The following is a 20,151-nucleotide window of genomic DNA, read 5'->3' on the forward strand; positions in this document are numbered from 1 at the left end:
ATTTTATTAAACAAAGAAAAAAAATTGTCAATAAATTATTTAAAAAGTGCATGATAATATATGATAATATAGTAAAAAGGTTTAAATTCTTTCAAATCTTTTTTAATATATAGATATAAAAGTAGATAATAATCTTGCAAATCTTTCCGTGCTTTTCACTTCATACAAACATAAAATCACTCTTAAATTCCTTTTCCTCAATCAACATGCATAGTGTAATAAGCTCAAACAAACATAGCCTAAATTTTGCACTCTTATTTTCTCAGCCCTCTGTTCTTCTAGACTTCCTATATTATCTGCTTTTCTGCATATTTGTCTTCATATATTTTGGGACAAAAACATTGTAATTAAAAGAAAGGACAAGAAATAATAATTAATTTTCATTTTTTTCAGGTGTCATATAATTTTTTTAATATATTAGTATATTAAAATATCTAATGTGTTAATATTACTATATATTTTTATTATCTAAAGTCATATACAAAGAAAGAATTCTTCGTAACATATACAGTATCTCAAATGCTAAATATACAGTTAATAACATGTACACATTTTATTATGAATTTATTGATATAAACTACTTTATTAATTATTTAATCTTTCAAACTCTACAACTAGTTTTTGAATTTAATACAATCTCTAATAAAAAAACTTATCTATGATATCATTCTTAAAGATATTTAATTTATAATTACTTTTTAATTCAATTAATTATCCCTAATATTTTTTGAAATAAAATTTTTAAAATGTTTATTTTATATTTTTTTAATATATATAAATTTTATAATATGTTTTTTAATAATTACTAAAATTTTATTTTTTTTACTTTTTATTATTTTAAGAGAAATATCTTTTCACTAATTAATATATATATATAACCGTTGAGAAATTGACAAAGATAAAAAATTTATTTATCCTATTTGTTAATTACAAATGAAATAATAGAATAGAAATGAAATAATAGAAAAGGGAATATCAATAACTCATTTTTAATATTTCATTTTGTTAGGAAAGAAGAATCGTGAAAAAAAAAGTTAAAAAATCATGGATTTTATTATATTCTTTTTCTTTCTAACTTTTTCCATGATTTTGGATACAAAGTGTTGCTTAAAAAAATAAATGTTAATCTAAAAGATTATATAATAATAATTGTATATATTTTCTTAAAATATATAATTATGGTTAGGTTTAAAATAGTACAATGAAAATAAAATTAAGTGTGAAATCCTTAATATTAGGAAAAGATAATCTTTATGATAATATAATAAGGATATAGGTTATAATAAATCAAATTCAGTTATTATATATTAAATTTATTTTATTTCATGTTATACCAGTGAATTTACTAAAATTTATAAATGCCCTATTAATTTAACTTAATATTTATTTTTATTCTTATACTTACAAAATATTTTTTACTATTTTAAGCCTTAGAGTCCTTATAAGTAAACTTTTTTCGATTTCTATAAGAATATTTGACATCTACAGTGAAACCTAGGTGAGAATTTATCTTATATTCACATTTTATATTATAAAGATAGTTCATACTTTTAATAATCATCTCACTCGTGTTATCATGAATATTTGTAATCAAAATTTTAATATTCTATTGAATATTTGTAAACAATCATTTTAAATTATTTTTTCTTTTTTTGCTTTTACATCACTGATCTTAATAAGGGTTGCAAGTTCAATTTCTGATCCTAAGAAAAATAGATTTGTATTTGCATTCATTATTGGAGCTTTAGGATAAAAGGTTATCATACCAATATGCCAAACTTTTATTCATGTGAAAAGTCAAAGGATGCCACATGTGTCCAAAAATTTTGCTATTGGTGCAATATAATAAACTATTATTTATGAAAATCCTTCACACTACAATTCAACACTTTATTAAACTATGTTGACTTACACACAATCTAAAGATGCTCTCTCAATAAGACATGCGTATTTGTCACTATCAATGGATTCTGTGCTAATGCCTAAGTACATGACACCAACTATATGTAGGAAGGCCACAACAAAGCCTTCGACCTCCTCCTTAATGTCGAGAGTTATGCCAAGAACAATTACGAGGAATGAACTCTGAAAATAAGAGCGATTGTTGTGATGTCAATTATTTGAGGATAGGGCAAGTTTTAATGAAGAAAAACTCATGGACTCTTAAAGCAAAGTTGTGATGATGATGTGAGAGAAGTTGTTTGTAAAGGTTCGTGTCAAAACTATTTGTTTGAGAGAGTGCTTAATATTAGGTTAGGAATACGGCTCGTGTTTAACACCTCAAATATTTTTAGGATATTACAAGTAGTAAAACAAAATTTGAATGATATCTGATATCAATAATCAAAACTTTATTTTGATTCAAGAAAAGTACGGTTCAAATTTACAAATCTTAAACAACATAGTCTTCACAACTTAGCATAAAATTCAGATTTAAACTTACAGTCTTAAACAAAATAGTTTTTCGATATAAATTTATTTTTAGCAAAAAGCCCCTAAAAGTTTTCTGAGCATACCTCTCATCTTTATTGATTTCCAATTGCATTTATAACATCATTTGCTCACGTACAACAAAGTTATACGATCATAACACAAACAAATAAGAGTAAGTTAATCATAACATACAATCATTGAACACACTCATCATATATAATTCAATCATATATCATTACAATTTATACACACATTTATCTTGATACCACTAATTCACTTTATTATATCTTTTATTTTCCGTAATATACCACCCTCTGACTTCTCTCAAAGTCATTCTTCTTATTTTCATAAACCTTACGAATATATTATGCTTACCGAGATATTAAAATCAAGACATGCTTCTCGACCTTCCCAAGACTCAAAATATTTACAAAGCTCTTTTTTATTTATAGGAATAGTTTTCTGACAAAATAATAATGACCAATTAATCATTAATTATCACATGAAAAAAATGTTAATTATCATTCTACTTTTTTTGAAGTCCCTCTATTTCTAGCTTATATGAACATTATCTCCATCCACCTTTTCCACATTTCCTTAAGCTTCTTCAAATAATCCTTAACATCAATTATGGCGACACCTTTCATAAAGTGTCCTTTCTTCCTATTCGCAAACAAAGTGGAGAGACTAACAGATTACCATCTCCACTCTCACCCGGTTTATGAAATTTTTTCAACTCATCAAAGGTAGGTTTGATGTTCTGAGCACTGATGGATTTTATTGAAACAGTTTTCCTATCGTTGTTAACTAAAAAGTATAAAATTTTGCTGTCACTAGAAATTAGGCACTAGCCAGATTAAACTCTTGAAACTTGAATTGAGTGTGTAAAATATTGATGGTTTAAGAGTAATTCATTTATTTTATTAATTGAAATTTGAGTTGTTTGACACAAAAATATAAAACTTAAGTTTTATTTATTTATCTTATTTAAAGATTAATTTATTTTAATTAAAGAAAAAATATTTTAGTACTTTATAAAAAAAATTCTACAATTTATTTTAATAGTACTCTATAAATAAAAATATAAATAAATTTTTTTCCCAAAAAAAAATGTATTCACATATAAAAAATATTATTGTTTTCGGCATATAAAATTTATGGAATTAAATTTTGAAGTTAAAATTCTAACATCTTAATAAAATACTAGTGAAATATATTGAAAATCGTAATTATAAGAAGACTCCAATAATTTTAACCAATTAAAAATGTTAGTCAAAGTGTATTTTTAAATTTGTTGGGATTTGAGTATATAATTCTTTTTCACACCAATTAAGTGTTTTACTAAAAAAACACTTCAAGTGTGATTCCTATTCAGACCATATTTCATATGGAATGTTCTCTTAATACAATAAAAAGAAGTGATGATAAAATCACTGTATATTGTTAAAGAAAAAGATAGATATTATAATATGCATGTCTTGTTAGTTAGATGATATAAAATGCATGTCTTACTAGTTATATTTGAATTAGTTAAGATTGAGGGATAGATTGTACAAGTTACCTTCATTTGTTTGAAATCTCACCACTAAAATTCTACACCACTTATTGTACTTATAGTGCTTTGGTTTCTATCAAATATGATATAAATAATTTAAAAGAATTTAATATAAATCACTTATTTAAAAAATCTAATGTCTATTAAATTAGCCAATTTATATGATTGTTACATTTTTTTTACCAAAACAAAGATAAAAGTATCTTAAGTCTCTTATAATTTTTTTAAGGAGAGATCATAATTAGAAAACAAAAAATAATTTTTATCATGCTAAAAATAATAAAGTAATAGAACGAGACAATATTAAATATGTCATATATAAATAATTCACATATAATATTGTCAGAATAACTTATTTATTGTTAAATAATATAAAATTGTTGACTCTTTATATAAACATGAAAACAAATTTCATGTTCACAATATTAAATAAATATGTCATGTAAAACAATGTAATTTTTTTTCTTCAAAACATATTTTACAATATTGTTTATTCTAATTTTGTTATTTTTCTTTTTAATAATAATGTATGATTATTTATTTAACTCAATTACATTACCTTAATATTTCGATTTTAATTCTGTGCTAAATTTCAGTAATTATGTATTATCTAATTTTGATTTAATTTTAACTATTTTTTATTTAAAAATTTTAAATTATTTTAATCCTATAGTCTTGTGTTATTTTATTTCACTTTATATAAAATAAAATAAATAAAAATATTTATGATGTTCAAATTTGTTGTTTAATTTATAATTTATGAAGATGTACATTTGACTTAATATATTATATCTAAAATATTATTTTATAATAATTTTAGCTTTTTTACAATATGATGCAACTATGAATTCCCTCGACATAATATAATTAAAAACATATCCAATTTAATCCATATATATCTTTATAACATCTTATTATATATTTATTTTTAATTAAGGTGTATATAAAATATATCTTGTAAATTATATATATATATATATATATATATATATATATATATATATAAATAAATGTGTTAATTGTTCCAATGATTCAAAAGTGGTAGCCACTGCTTAGAGAAAGTGTGGAGACTACTCAAGCTCGCCTTTGCTTTTGTGATGTATTTATAATGAAATCCTATGTAAGTTCATTAGAAGGGTGTCGATGCTAAAGGAGGAGAGATGAGAAATAGAGGTTTGCAACATTGACTGCAAGTATAATGTTTGTCATAGTTAAAACAAAGATTCTTGTCTCGACTAGCTTGCATTTCCGCTTCAGTTAACCTCTTGATGGAAATTCTGATAGTGAGGGTAGATAAAAGTGGTGGAAGTGATTTGGGAGGAGGAAGGATGATGACGAAGAATGTTAAGACAGTGGAGGGTGAAAGAAGTGTGAAGAAGTTAGCAGTGGGGGTCGTGATTTGCCCTTATGAAGCTTAGCCAAGACTATTATATCATGAGGGAGGTCGATGAGTTGAAGTGCCACGACCTCACAATAGAGGGTAGACTTAAGGCCAGAGAGGAAACAATTGAGATAAAAATTAGGGGGGAAATTATAAATGAGGTTAGTGAATGTCTCAAACTCAGAAAAGTAGGCATTAAGGCTCTAGGTTCGGGAGAGCTTGAATTAAAACCCTTACCCCTCTCAAGTCTATAGACTCTATCTTACATTTGTTATAATATATTAATATTATATTATTGCAAAAGTTAATGTTTGAAGGTTTCGTTTAAAAACATTAATTTTGAACTTGAATTTTGGAACGTTGGGTGGCAACGTTCATTTTCTTTCAACGTTCAATTTCTTCTATTAATAACTACAACGTTCATTTTCCTTTATTACTTGGTGTCTTACATGTTTTATAAATAGAACACCTTTTTCCTTTCCAAAACACATCAAAACCATTTTCTCTCATTTTCTCATTCTCTCTTTTTTCTTTCTAAAAATATTATGGGTTATTTTATACTCTTTCTAGAGATCCTTGCTAGTTCTTAAATCCTCAGAAATTATGAGAAGTTCCTGTTGTATCCTGGGAGGCTTGCGCAAAACACTACAAATAAGTACTTAAGGACAATTAATCTACACCTCTCAGGAAATACTGTTTTGTTAGTTTTTCTGCAATAATCTTGAGGACTTATGGCTAACATCAACAACGTGCCTTCGGAAAGCCAAACCATTGTTTCCGGAACCCAGACAGACTTCGCAAAATCACTTTCAGGCGTGTAAAAAATATAGGTTTTCTCTAGACAGAACTTCTAGCGCTGGCAAGAACGCGTGTCCACCCTTTTAGACATGTATGGAGTTGTTTCTCCTCTTTCATCTCTGAAGCCTGACCCCAATGTTCCCTCAAACTCAAAACTAGTTAAAGGGTGAACTTATGCGAACAAGGTATACCGACACACTCTACTTAGTGCTTTCTAATGATTTGTTTGATGTGTATTGTTCCTACAAGGAAGCAAAAGACATTTGGGACTTGTTGATTCTCAAATATACTATTGAAGATGTCGTTAGACAAAGATTCGTCATAGAAAACTACTACCGTTGGAAGATGATTGAAGACAAGGACATAAAAACTCAAATCAATGAGTACTACAAGCTGCTCAAAGATATCAAAGCAGTTTATATTGTTGTACTGGATTTCAAAACTTCTGTTTGAGAAATTGTTTTCATCCTGGACAGATTACAAACAACAGTTGAAACACAGACACAAACATATGTCTCTACCAGAACTCATTACACACATAATAATCGAAGATACCAAAAGGAAGGAGTCTATTACTACAAGGGCCGAAGCTTTATCTGCAAAAGTAAATATGGTAGAAGTAAGACCTTCTCCCGAAAGGTACGAACACAATCCTTATCACAAAAGGAAAAATAATTTTCTTAAATTTCCTCCCAATGAATCTAAACCCACCTTTAAGAAGAAAGGAAATTGTTTCGTATGTAGAAAGCTAGGTCGTCACGCACCATAGTGCAGGCGTAGAGTAAGAAACGACAATCCTCCTAGGGCAAATATAGTCGAAGGAGATGACATTATTGTTGCGATCGTTTCTCAAGAAAATCTGATGACCAATGTGAGCAAATGAGTGGTAGACTCTAATGTTGCCAGACATATTTGTGCAAATAAAAGTGTCTTTACCTCTTACACTAGTGTAGGGGATGGGAAAGAACACGTCTACCTTGGAGATTCCAGGACCACTCCTGTTTTTGAAAAAGGAAAAGTTATTCTTAAGCTCACATCTAGAAAGACTTTGGCCTTGGGTGATATGCTATATGTGCCATCAATCAGAGTTCATTTAATCTTTGTAGCACTATTAGGAAAGGTGGGGTTAAAGTGTCATTTGAGTCTGACAAGATCATTATGACAAAAAAATAATGTTTTCATGGGGAAGGGATATTGTGATCAAGGACTCTTCATTCTAAATGTTTCTGGAAATATTAATGAATCAAGTACTTCTACTTATATTTTTGACTCGTATGATATATGGCATGCTAGATTAGGACATGTAAATTCCTCCTATGTTTTGAAATTACAATGACTATGATTGATTAATATGCATGATAAACAAAGTAGTAAGTGTGATACATGTGTAGAATATAACAAAGAAAACATGTTTTTTCTATAGTGCCAAACTAAACCGATAGGGTTAATTCATACTGATCTCGCTGATTTAAAAACAAATCATGTCTAGAGGAGGTAAAAATTATTTTGTGACCTTTATAGATGATTTTTCTAGATACACCAAAGTTTACTTAACCAAACATAAAGATGAAACCTTGGATGTGTTTTTAACCTATAAAGCAGAAGTAGAAAACCAATTGAATAAGAAGATTAAGAGGATTAGATCACATAGAGATGGTGTGTACTGTTTAATGAATTTTGTGTTAAAGAAGGTATTATTCATGAAGTGACCCCACCATATTCACCTGAGTCTAATGGACTAGTTGAGAGAAAAAATAGAACCCTTAAGAAAATGATGAATGTGAGGCTTGTTAGTTCTGGTGTACCTGATAACCTTTGGGAGAAGTCTTGCTTAGTGCATGTTTTTTACAAAATAGAATACCCTATAAGACACCTGGAAAAACTCCTTATGAACTTTGAAAATGTTAACAACCTACCTTAAATATCTAAGAGTGTGGGGGTGTCTAGCTAAGGTATTGCTACCTGATCGTAAGAAAAGGGAAATAGGCTCCAAAATCTCTGATTGAATGTTCTAAAGCTATGTTGAACATAGTGTTGCCTATAGGTATCTAGGTTTTAAAAGTAACATACTTGAGAAAAATTCTATAATGGAGACGAAAAATGTTGGGTTTTTTGAACATGTGTTTCCCTTAAGAGTTAATGAGATGTCTCAACCTGATGATGATAATAATAATGGTAATACCATGAATGAGGATTTGAGAAGAAGTAAAAGACAGATAAAGGAAACTTCCTTTAAAGATGACATTTATACTTATCTTGTTGATAATGATCCAATAAGCTTTGTAGAATCTATCAATGCTCCTAATGCGAAAAAGTGGGATAAGGCCATTAGAACTAAAATTGAATCAATTCAGAAAAACAATACTTGGACTTTAGTAGATTTGCCTAAAGGAACAAAACTCATTGGTTGTAAGTGGATCTTTAATAGAAAGTGTCATCTTGATGGATCCATAGAGAAGTATAATGCAAGATTAGTAGCAAAAGGTTTTACTCAAAAACCCAACATAGATTACTTTGATACTTTTTCTCTTGTGACTAAGATTTCCTCTATTCAAGTGTTGTTAGCTCCAGCAGCTATCCATATACTAGTGATACATCATATAGATGTTAAAACAACCTTTTTGAATGGTGATTTAGAGGAGGAAGTTTATATGACTCAACTTGAAGGGTGTGTTGTACCTGGTCAAGAGAATAAAGTATGCAAACTCTTAAAATCCGTGTATGGGTTGAAACAAACATCAAAACAATGGCATGAAAAACTTGATAATGCATTGTCTTGTGATGGTTTTTCACCTAATGATGATGATAAATGTGTATACTCTAAATCTGAAAATGATGATTGTGTCACTATATGCTTATATGTGGATGACATGTTAATCTTTGGTACATGCAATGAGATTGTCGCTAGAACTAAATTGTTTCTAGGATCAAATTTTGAAATGAAATACATGGGTGAAGCCAATGTGATTTTAGGTATTAGAGTCAAAAGGAAGGGAGATAGAATATTACTACCCTAAGAACAATACATTGAGAAACTTCTTAAGAAGTTTGGGTTTTATGCTGTGAGTACCCCTTATGATGCTAATTATAAATTAATGAAAAATAAAGGAGAATCTATATCTTAGCCTTAGTATGTGTAGATAATTGGGAGTTTACTACACTTGATGAGCTTTTTTAGACCAGATATTGCTTATGCAATAGGTAGATTGAATATGTACACTCAATGTCCAAATTAGGAACATGAGGATACACTTGCTAGGCTTATGAGATACTTAAGAGGTTCAATGCTATTGAATATAGTGGATTTCTTGCTATACTAGAAGGGTACAATGATGCTAACTAGATCTCTGATTTAGATGAGATAAAATCCATTAGAGGTTATGTATTCACACTTGGGGGTGGTGCGATTACATGGAGATCAGTCATGCAAACAATTATTGCAAGATCAAAAATGAAATTTGAATTTGTTGTTCTTGAGATGACTGGTAATGAGGCTGAGTGGTTGAAAAACTTCTTAGCGAAAATTCCACTAGGAATGAAACCAACCTCATCGGTATCAATACACTATGATTGCCAATCGACAATAGCTATAGCTAAAAATAATAATTACAATGGAAAGAATAGACAAATACAATTGACACACAATTTGGTGAAGCAGCTGCTAAAGAGTGAAACTTTTTCCATTGATTATGTGAAGTTAAAACATAATCTAGCAGATCCTCTAACAAAACCCCTTGGAAGACAAATGATATTAGAAACATCGAGGGGAATGAGACTTAAGCCGCTTGCAAACAAACAAGTGATGGTAACCCAACCTTTGTGATTGGAGATCCCATGAATAAGATTCATATGGGTAAAAACATGTCATTTGTTAGTTCTAATAGCACTAAATTGATTTTAATCAATTATGTCCCTTCGTATGGTGTGTGTGAAAGTGCTAGAGATTGCATTATTGAGAGGTTAAACTTTGTCAATAAAATTCTATGGTGAAAGAATTTTAGCTTAAACAAATATTTTAATTATTTTCATATCCCCTATAGGTGGTGTATGATTTGCAGCATACACTTGATGAAATCACCTATATGAGTGTCGAGTGGGACTGCTCGCATGAGATCTTGGCATGATCTTTAGAGCACTCATGAATACCAGGCACGCGCATGGCCTAGTAAGCTCAACACAATGATAACAACAAGGAGTAAGGGTGTATAGTTTTTGGTTCATACAACTTTTATACCAACTACACTGTATGTTACGTTTCTCAATCTAAGACTGGTTCATATAGTTTGCTATACCACATCCTATGAGACCCAAGATAAAAGTTTCTTATCATTCTTTTAATGTTTGAACTATTTGGGTCAAAAACTTTTTCATTCAACTTTCTTTTGCAATAAGTGGGGAATTGTTGTAAAACATCGATTGCAAAAAAAAAATCGTTGGATTGCAATGTTGATATTTATTAATTGGCAACAAGAAAAAAGTTTATTTGTGCAACGTTCAATTCCAGTGTTAAAATTTTTTATTGTTTTTATTTTATTTTATTGATTTTATTCTCTAGTTCTATAAACAGAGAATTCTTCTTTCATTCCAAGACACACCAAAATCAATTTTATCTTATTCTTCTTTCTTCTTAGTTTCATCCTCTTTTCCTCTTCTAAAAATATTTTATATTATTTTATACTTTCTTAAAAGATTCTTGTTAGTTTTGAGATTCCTAGAAATTCTAAAAAAATTTTGATAGACTTACACTTACGAATAAGTTCTTAACAAGAGTGAAACTACACGCCTCACCTTTTCTACAACAATTCTCCTCTCATATTTGCGGCCAACAAATTAACATGAGAGCGACCTAACATGATAGGCCTTTTATTATCCAAAGCCATATATACGTAATTAAACTCAACACCAACCTTCTTTCGGGGACCAAACTTGTAGGTAAATAAATGTCATTTCACTGTTAAAAGTACTGATATTAGTGTCATTAGTGGAATGATAGCATCTGTCTTTTCTATAACAACATCTATGTGTTTGACATTTATGTAAGTAAATAAATAAAAACTTTTCATAATAACGGTTATAATAAGTTATTAAATAAAAGTGTAAAAGAAATTGTGAACATCAAAACGGTTGTAATTATAATTTTGATTAGGATGTATTTGTCCTGTAAATACTTTTACATAGCCGTCACATATTATTAGATGACTATGAACTCTTTACTAATTATTTTTAAAATCACATTTAAAACTATTTTAATTATTTGACAATGTAAAGCTCGCTGAGAAAACTCAATGCAAAAAACTATGATGAGAACATATCAAAATTAAACAGTGCACGAAAAATAAAATTTTACAAATATAAATGACGCTAGTTTTTTTTTTAAATAATACTTTTATTTAATTATTTTTCTCTAATAATGATTATAAATTAATGTGGATAACTCATTATAAATTAAAATAAGGTTTATCCAAATTGAAATGGAAAACTTAATATTGTTATTGGATTAATTTTATATAATTATTAATTAATATCATGAAAATAAAATAAGCGTGTAGTTCCTTGGTATATCAATTATTCTACATCGTAAAGAAATAAATAATAATATTATAAAAGACTTTTACTTATTTTATCTTTTTATTTCCGAAGGATGTATTCTTATTTTTAAATCAAAATTTGTTCAATATTTTTTGTTTATTAAGACAATTGTCGAAGAATACAATTACACCTGACATACAATTAAAACATCTGGATTCACATTTTAGAAGGCAGAAACAAAATGCAGTGCAATACTCTCCATAGAACTCAATCAAGCTCCAGAAGATACAAAGTAATCAAAATGCACAGCTCGAAGTAATTTATTTTTGAAATATATCATAGTTGAAAGTTATTTCTAAGAACAACTCATCCACAAAACGGCATTTTATTTATCATAAAATAGACAATAACAGCATCAAAGCCTCCTATCGTTCTTATACAATCAAACATATACAAATTCTCACAGATTCAATAATCCAAAAAGGGATTAATTATACATAATCTTTATTTTCTTCTTTTGATAACCAGAAAGAGAACAAAGTCCCTCCACAGGAACTATGTCATCCTTTATTTTACAGTAGGCATCTGATGGACTCTCCTTTCAGCATGTAATCAAAAGCTTTGTTAATTTCTGAGAATGGAACGGTGTGAGTGATGAATTTCTCCAGTTCCAATTCCTGGAGATAAAGACCATATTATCAGATAAGACATCAATTTGAATGATCCTTATATACCTCAGAAATCAATATATATACACGCGTGTGTGTATATGTAAACTTACCCCATTCATGTATTTCTCCACAACTGAAGGAAGATCAGTGCGAGGTTTGTAGTTACCATAAAAGGTAACCTTAAGAGTCCTCTCGTTCAAAAAATTCACTGGATGAGTTTTGAATGCATCATCTTTGTTTTGCACTCCAACAAGTACAGCAACACCCCAACCCTGAAGAAATAATTAAGGATCAGCCTTAGAAGCTTCACATAAATTTCTTAGCACTAAATAGAGCATGCAAGGCATGATTTATGTACATCGTGAACACATTCGAATGCTCTCACCATGGCCTGGATGCTGCCAGTACATTCAACAGCACGATCCACTCCCCCATTTGTCATTTCAGCAATTACCTGGAAGCCAACATTCACATCTCAATCAACATCAAAAAAATAAAAAACAATTTTGAAAAAGAAAAAAAAAAAACATCTTTAAGAGACAAGAATGCACATACTATTTTTTGAAAGGACAGGAAGTAGTGCTACCGTAGGCTGAACTTTTCAGCTTCACTATAATTTCCACCGGGTGTGCTAGCCCAACAAGCACCAGGAGTCGGGGCTTCATATGGTCGTGATGGAGGGCTTCTAGGTTGAAAAGATCAAAAAGGGAAAAGAAAATAAACACAGTTCCTAATATGAAGTTGCGTATAGTATCTGAAGTTTGCTAAATCTCCTAACCTGATACTGTGGACTTCCCCAAGAGCCTGGATTTCCATCTTCCCAGTTGTACCTAATTTTATATTTCACCATCAGAATTCATACATCATATATATACTAACTAAATAGTGCCGGAGACTCTATGGAGACAACAATGTTTCTAACTAACAAATTCCTTATAACCCTCTAGTTCTAGTTGTTTCTATTTGGAACATTAATGTCCACGTGGAAATTCATTAACTAAGACATCGTTTTTACGGTATACAAATTGGAAGAAAGAAATCTTTTTAATAAAGCAAAAATTATGTGAAACAAAAATCAGAAAACAGTATATAAAACTCAACAAGGAACCATGTTAATTGGACAAACCTTGGAGGACTCATTGGAGTATATGGATTCCATGCTCGGTCACCCATAGGTGTCCTCATTCCATCATGAATAGGTGTTGCTATAAATAGCAGTACATTTATCAATAACCGAACATAACCATCGGTCAAAAAAGAAGTTAGAGTGTTAATCCTACCAGATGATTAAATGAAAACTTATTACAATAAAATCAAACAAACCTCCAGGATCTCTCATTGGAGTCATATATGGATGTAGGGGAGTCCGACAAGGATGCATTGGGGTTTCACTTCCCATTCCATAGAGAGATGTATCACTGGAAGAACACAAAAGAGTTAGAGGATTGAACATCTTCCATTGCATACTTGGAATCTTAAATTACATTTACATAAAACTCACCGATATGGAGTTATAGCCACATGGTCAGATATATGGTTGCGGTCAACTGCAAATCACCAAGTAAGCAACCATGAAAATACCAAAATACATACACTACAGGTTTTTCTTCACAAAGACGTACCTGTTGCAACCTTCATTTGAGATTCAAGCTCAACACGAACTGAAGTGCCTTTATCATCTATAACACGACCACGATAACCTTTATATGGACCCTGACGCACTTTAACAGTTGTACCTACCAAACCGTCATGCCCCCTCCCACCCCTATGTCTCCCTCCAGCTATATCACATCCAAATAAATTAACATCAATCAAGTTACTTAAGGAGATGTACAACAAATTCATAGACTGGTTCCACATAAAACATGAAGAATAAAAAGAGACATACAATCCATTGGCCCTCCACGAGGAAACCTCCTTGGGGATGGTGGAATACGACTTGGGCTTCTAAGAGTGGGAAATCTTGAGTAGGCATCACCCTAGTGGAAGGAATGAAATTTTATGCAAAATATTATCACAGTGCTAAAACCAATAGCAAAACATTCACAAAAAATAAAATAGGAAAATTGGTTACATTTCTGTCACCACTGGAGCGTGAACCCCCCACTACCACACATGATTGGGCCTTAGTACATATAAAGCCTGCTTGTTCAAGATGATGGCGATCAAAGATGAACAATATTCCCCTATATATGTGTTCCACAGGACCTTGTTTCCCCTAGCCAGAAAAAACAAACAAATAAATAAATATAAAAATATTATCTTTCAAAGGTAAATCTAGCCAAAAGACAGAATCTCACTTTACTGGAACCATCAACAATCCGGACAACATCCTTTGATGAAACTGTATTCTTATACCTATCTTGCCCACTTATTTTCTTATCTATCTTACATTTGATCTCTCTTAATTTAACCAGCACAACTTCGTGTCTGTCAGGAATCCCCTTTAGAACCTAAAATAGCAATAGACATTAATATAATAACAAACTCAAAATTTTAATAAAAAAAATTTTAAATCCTTGAGTCCCTCACCTGAAATGCTTCACTTTCTACACGTATTATTACACCAAAGCTCATATTACTGCACATATTAAATAGAAAATAGAAATGAGAAAACATTGAACTATATCTCAAGGGTTAAGTGAATATGCAATAATCTCAAGCAAAGCTTACTCAAGCAATACAAGATCACCGAGTTCATAGTCTCCAATTCTAGTAACTCCAGTAGTTACTTCTGAACTTACTACAACATCATCTGCAAATACGCGAATCTAAAGAGAGGATATTTTAATATCATTTATGCAGTAAATATGATTAGAAAATAGAAATTAACAAATCTTTAAACCACAAAACTCACATGCTCTTTTGTGGTATCAGATATTAAAATCAAGACATGCTGCTCGACCTTCACAACCATGCCAGTAGCCCCTTCTTGAGCACCAGAAACAACCTTAACGTGGTTTCCAGGCTCAAAATATTTACGAAGTTCCTTTTCATTTATAGCAATAGTTTTCTGAAAAATGACGATGACCATTTAATCATTAATCATTAAAATGCAAAAATGGCACCATACAAGGATATTCATACTTACGGGAAGTTCCTTTATTTCTGGTCTTATATGGACGTTATCTTCATCCACCTTCTCCACCTTTCCCTTAAGGTTCTTTAAATCACCCTTTACAACAATGATGGCGTCACCTTTCATAAAGTGTCCTTTCTTCCGGTTCGCAAACAAAGTTGAAAGACTAGACACATCACCATCTCCACTCTCTTTACGAAATTTGTCCAACTCATCAAGAATAGGTTTGATGTTCTGAGTACGGATGGATTTTATTGAGACAGCTTTGTATAAGAAACCATCTTTGAACATCATGCCCCCAATTGCATCAAAACTTTCACCATATGGGTCACGTCTATGCTCCACACGGATATGCAGTTCCCTAAATAAAAAGAACAAATTTAATCAGATCAAAAACAAATTTCCAATCCACAGAAGACTTTCAGCCACAGAATAGAGAGAACCAGTAATACCTTGCTTCATCAACATTCATAAATCGAGGAGGAGGAACAAAAGCCTTCTTTTTCACAACCTCCCTACCTTCCTGCATGACACGAGTTATATGTATAAAAAAAATAGACGCAGGCTATTCCTTCCAAAGAATTTAAACACTGGACAAATAGAATACATTAATTTAACAAAAAACTACGACATCGCTTACCAATTTATTTGCAAGAGCCTGTAGGTCTATCCTTGGAATTAATTTGACAGTAACCCTCTGCCTCACATTATCAACATCCACTACCTACAGAAGACATTTGATGTTAATACAGAAAACAAAATGAAGGGTATCATGAATTTTCTAAAATGTGATACATACTTTGGCAAGGTCCCCTTTATATGTCCCGATCTTCATTCTAACCCAAGTATCTCTAGCAAGATCAATTGCTTTGCTTTCAACTGACAGAACATCAGTCATTTCTCTGATTGGGACAAGAGTTATTTTTTGGCCAAATATATTGAGTAGACCTTTGCAAGCCTGGAAGCATATACATAATAATTACAAAACACAATTTAATCTATACAGACATGGCTATTTATGAACCAGACGTTTTGCATGACATTACCTCTCTGACATGGGCTTCTTTATCTGCTTCCACGTATATAAAGTTTTTGAGATGATCAAGAGCAAAAGCTGATCTTATTTGCAATTCAGATCCTCTATCTATGTACTTTTGCATGAGGCAAACGGCTGTTTCCCTTTCGCGTCCAATCTAATGCGAAAACAAAGAATACATGACATGCTCCAATAATGTTGCAAGAGAAAGGGACATTTGCACAAAAAAAAGTTATGGACATACTGCACATTTCACCATCCAAAGCTTCGGATCTCTCACAGACGGCAAAAGAGCTTGTTGTTCTACATCTGTTGTTTCTTCATCATAATCCTTTAGGCGCCTTCCATAACGTTCCTGGATGCTTCTGGCCACAGCTTCAAGATCTTCATGATCTTCTTGGTGATGTGGCAGCATTCGCCTATTCCGCATCCTTCTCCCATCATCTTCTTCTGGTAGATCGGCTCCACCATCAACAATGAAGTCTGAATATTTCAACAGCTGTTAACTTGTCTACATAACTAATAGATATATTTTACACAAAGATAGAATATAAAGTGCAAATTTACTGTTCTGTTATGTTTAGGATATAAAATACTACATGCACACAGAAAACCATCACTGCAGTACATAATTTCATCTTCTTTCAGTAAATGTTTTCAGTTCAAATTTGATGTTCTATCACAAGGAAAACCATGAATAACAAAATTGATTCTCAGTTTCTTCAAGTGAAAAAATAGTCTTAATCTTCTAATTCCTCCGGGGAAAAACCCACTACAAGAATACATTATTTCATACTCATAACAATTAAAAAATCACCTCAACAAAAGTAACCTTCCATTCACCGTACATTCAATTAAACACAATTTATTGTAATAGCTCCTTCCATATCCAGTTTTCCCTGGTCCTCAGTCAAATATGATTTAAAACATTGTTTTGAATAGCAGACAATCCATACTATCCATCGAAGGGATTGAATAACATATGCCTAATCAAGTTTAAAATCAACAAACAATCATATAAAGAAACCATAAATCCAAAGTTCCAACCCTAATTTTGTACATCCCGAGTTCATATCCAATCATCCAAATTACAAACAAAAGTTTGCAGGGGAAAAAGAAAAAAAACACACACCGTCTTCGCCCTCTTCCTCATCGCTATCCACCACGGCCTCCTCGTCAAAAAATTTAGAAGCGGAAACCTTCTTGTACTGCCGCCTGTGACCGCCTCGGGCATCAAAATCCTCGTCATCCTCCTCCTCATCATCCACCTCCTCATCATCCTCGTCTACCTCCTCATCAATGAAACCAGATCTTCTGCGCTTCCTGCTGCCTCCACCGCTTCCCCGGCCGTCATCCTCCTCGTCGAAGTCCGCGACCTGTCTTCCATGTAATAGTCATCCTCGTCGTCGCGGTCCATTTGTCGGTGACTCAGGTCCATTTGCCCGTGACTCATTTTTGAGTGTGAATTAATTTTTTTGGTACTGAATTTTGAGGTAAGATTCACAAGCAAAATTTGTGTAAAATAGTGTACGGACAACTATATTTAAAAGTAAAATTTGTATAAATTAGTTAGGATTTATTATCAAATCTATATAACAGATAAAAAGTTCTTTAACTAACATATAAATTAAAGATTATCAAATTCCATAATATAAAATAATTATTATTAATGTTATATTAAATATAAAAATATTTATAAAAAGAAAAAAAATAAAAATAATTATTAAAATTATATTTTAAAATATAAAATTATTAAAATTATATTTTAGAAAGCAATGTCTCAGATATTAATGTTATAATTTAAAAAATGTAAAAGAATTGTAATTTAATAAAATAAAATAATTTTTTTAAAATATAATTTTATTTATGACTTAATTTTAAAAAATATATTTTATTCTTTATTTATTACTATTAATATTATTATTATTTTATTAAACAAAGAAAAAAAATTGTCAATAAATTATTTAAAAAGTGCATGATAATATATGATAATATAGTAAAAAGGTTTAAATTCTTTCAAATCTTTTTTAATATATAGATATAAAAGTAGATAATAATCTTGCAAATCTTTCCGTGCTTTTCACTTCATACAAACATAAAATCACTCTTAAATTCCTTTTCCTCAATCAACATGCATAGTGTAATAAGCTCAAACAAACATAGCCTAAATTTTGCACTCTTATTTTCTCAGCCCTCTGTTCTTCTAGACTTCCTATATTATCTGCTTTTCTGCATATTTGTCTTCATATATTTTGGGACAAAAACATTGTAATTAAAAGAAAGGACAAGAAATAATAATTAATTTTCATTTTTTTCAGGTGTCATATAATTTTTTTAATATATTAGTATATTAAAATATCTAATGTGTTAATATTACTATATATTTTTATTATCTAAAGTCATATACAAAGAAAGAATTCTTCGTAACATATACAGTATCTCAAATGCTAAATATACAGTTAATAACATGTACACATTTTATTATGAATTTATTGATATAAACTACTTTATTAATTATTTAATCTTTCAAACTCTACAACTAGTTTTTGAATTTAATACAATCTCTAATAAAAAAACTTATCTATGATATCATTCTTAAAGATATTTAATTTATAATTACTTTTTAATTCAATTAATTATCCCTAATATTTTTTGAAATAAAATTTTTAAAATGTTTATTTTATATTTTTTTAATATATATAAATTTTATAATATGTTTTTTAATAATTACTAAAATTTTATTTTTTTTACTTTTTATTATTTTAAGAGAAATATCTTTTCACTAATTAATATATATATATAACCGTTGAGAAATTGACAAAGATAAAAAATTTATTTATCCTATTTGTTAATTACAAATGAAATAATAGAATAGAAATGAAATAATAGAAAAGGGAATATCAATAACTCATTTTTAATATTTCATTTTGTTAGGAAAGAAGAATCGTGAAAAAAAAAGTTAAAAAATCATGGATTTTATTATATTCTTTTTCTTTCTAACTTTTTCCATGATTTTGGATACAAAGTGTTGCTTAAAAAAATAAATGTTAATCTAAAAGATTATATAATAATAATTGTATATATTTTCTTAAAATATATAATTATGGTTAGGTTTAAAATAGTACAATGAAAATAAAATTAAGTGTGAAATCCTTAATATTAGGAAAAGATAATCTTTATGATAATATAATAAGGATATAGGTTATAATAAATCAAATTCAGTTATTATATATTAAATTTATTTTATTTCATGTTATACCAGTGAATTTACTAAAATTTATAAATGCCCTATTAATTTAACTTAATATTTATTTTTATTCTTATACTTACAAAATATTTTTTACTATTTTAAGCCTTAGAGTCCTTATAAGTAAACTTTTTTCGATTTCTATAAGAATATTTGACATCTACAGTGAAACCTAGGTGAGAATTTATCTTATATTCACATTTTATATTATAAAGATAGTTCATACTTTTAATAATCATCTCACTCGTGTTATCATGAATATTTGTAATCAAAATTTTAATATTCTATTGAATATTTGTAAACAATCATTTTAAATTATTTTTTCTTTTTTTGCTTTTACATCACTGATCTTAATAAGGGTTGCAAGTTCAATTTCTGATCCTAAGAAAAATAGATTTGTATTTGCATTCATTATTGGAGCT

The 20,151-nt window shown here is 29.7% G+C and overlaps 1 pseudogene across 1 annotated transcript; it reads right to left on the reverse strand.

Annotated features, from left to right (window-relative positions):
• Positions 1–12,752: 12,752 nt before the first annotated feature.
• LOC148203951 (putative transcription elongation factor SPT5 homolog 1) lies at positions 12,753–17,908 on the reverse strand (annotated as a pseudogene). Its single transcript, XR_015784308.1, has 20 exons — positions 17,615–17,908; positions 16,727–16,965; positions 16,493–16,639; positions 16,246–16,404; positions 16,087–16,170; positions 15,899–15,969; positions 15,459–15,807; positions 15,225–15,380; positions 15,041–15,138; positions 14,900–14,948; positions 14,668–14,820; positions 14,442–14,585; positions 14,256–14,346; positions 13,990–14,148; positions 13,869–13,914; positions 13,691–13,785; positions 13,494–13,572; positions 13,146–13,197; positions 12,923–13,052; positions 12,753–12,821 (listed from the first exon to the last, which is right to left on the reverse strand). The product of XR_015784308.1 is annotated as a putative transcription elongation factor SPT5 homolog 1 (transcript).
• Positions 17,909–20,151: the final 2,243 nt, after the last annotated feature.

Source organism: Vigna umbellata, chromosome 2 (genome assembly GCF_029865625.1).
Source record: "Vigna umbellata cultivar VRB3 chromosome 2, Vumbellata_1.0, whole genome shotgun sequence".
Classification (NCBI taxonomy): Eukaryota; Viridiplantae; Streptophyta; class Magnoliopsida; order Fabales; family Fabaceae; genus Vigna; species Vigna umbellata.